This window comes from Eschrichtius robustus, chromosome 5 (assembly GCF_028021215.1).
Source record: "Eschrichtius robustus isolate mEscRob2 chromosome 5, mEscRob2.pri, whole genome shotgun sequence".
In the NCBI taxonomy this organism is placed as follows: domain Eukaryota; kingdom Metazoa; phylum Chordata; class Mammalia; order Artiodactyla; family Eschrichtiidae; genus Eschrichtius; species Eschrichtius robustus.
In genome coordinates, this window is record NC_090828.1 from 85,303,296 (window position 1) to 85,305,195 (window position 1,900).

Here is a 1,900-nt window from a genome sequence, read left to right on the forward strand (position 1 = left end):
AGCCTTCCATACTGGAGAAATAATTAGCTTCTTGGAAGGTTGTCCATGATTTTTTCAGAAGTTTTGAACAAAACCAAACAAGATAAAACAAAATACAAACAAACACTAGATGATTAGTAAATACAAGCAAACCCATAAAGCAATGTGTCCCCAGGGTTAGGAAGGAAAGGTGTAAGCAAATCCTAGAAGAGGTGTTCCAGTGGATCTGGCCATGTCAAGGCCCTCTGTTAAGACATTCTCAGTACAGGTTCCTGTGGGATTCCACCCTGACCAGCGTGGGATTTTGCCCAGACTTAAACTTTGACCTCAACCATTTTGACAGAAACTTCTTCATGGAGGAGGGAATTAAATTTACTAAGATTAGGAAAGATGAAGAAGCTGACCTGAAATTAAAGGGAGTGGAGCATAGTTGACAGCAGAGCCTCTGGAGTTGGACTGCTGGGTAAAGACATCCAATTTTTCTGAAGATTAAATGAGATCTAGTCTATAAAGCATATATCACAGTGCCTGGCATATACTACACCATCAATCAATATTATTAATATCATTATTATTGAGCCAAGACTAAACGAATATTTGAGCTTGAATTCTATAACGATCAAATCTATCCTTTAACCATGGGCATAGAAATGTTAAATAAGACAGTTTTGACCTCAAAAAAAGACAAGAGTAAACACACAATTATTATGCAACAAGTTAATTGCTATGCTAGAGGTTAGCACAGAATCTTCTGGGAGCATAAGGGTATAGGGGGTTTTTTCCTGGAAAAAATAATTATGCCCCAAATACAGTATTACATTCTGTGAATAGACATCAAAAATGTGGCTCTGCCCCTTAAGGACATGGTAGAGTTTAGGTCAACTGAAGTCTCAACTCAGGCTTTGTAGTTTCAAGGTCACTGGTGTTTGCATAAAATGTGACTAAATCACACTCACCCCCTTTGGTTCTTCCAGTCTCCCTCCAATCATTGATTTCGTTGTTTCTCTTTAAATCCTAACAGTCTTAAAACAGTGTCCTATGGAGAAAAAAATTTTAAAAATCAGTAATTTAAATAAAAGTAGTTATATGAACTCCACATTTCTCAAAAGAATCTCCTTCATGTACACATGAATTATAGTTAAAATGTGGCCCCAGTAGCATCTGGAAGGAAATTCCAGTGTGGCATATAATTTACTCTCTGGCTCTAAGATTATTTTCTCTATATTTCTGATATCTTTAATATATTAACTGTAATTAAATTCTTATGAATGTGGAGTAGGTAAAAACACCTTGGTGCCTCTCAAAACTGCATTTGATGAATAATGTGAAAAATATATCCCCTCAACACCTGCTGAGTTCCAACTATAAAATAAAACCGGTAGTAGCAATTTTAGATTAGCATTCAACAGTTACCTTACATTTATTAGTTCTTTTAAATGTTTTATTAGAATTGAAACAACCAATATTTGCTCATGTTTCATTAAATCCCATTTTCAATGTTCGGCTCAAACCTAGTGATAAAGGAGGGTCTTTTGAGCTTAGTGGTAATATCATCTAAGCCTGAAAATAACAGAAAAGACTTCAGAGTCAACATCTCTTTGGTCTAAGGTAACAAGAATACCTGAATAATTACTCAAAATTATAATACTAATAAAACATGAATAAAGAACCACTTACAGTTTATCCGGTATGAATTATTTTAAGCATGTCTAATAAAAGAAAGCTTTAAAAGAGCATTAGCAGAATTTATTTAATTGCAATGTGTGCAGGGCAGTGTTATATTATGTACCTGTGGCTTTTCAGAATCACACACAGTCTTGTGTTTAATGTGTATAATCAAACAAGAAAATAATAAAACTGGAAACTATTCTTCAATGGTAAATTTTTGTCCACTGAGCTGTCAATTGTGGATGGATTCATG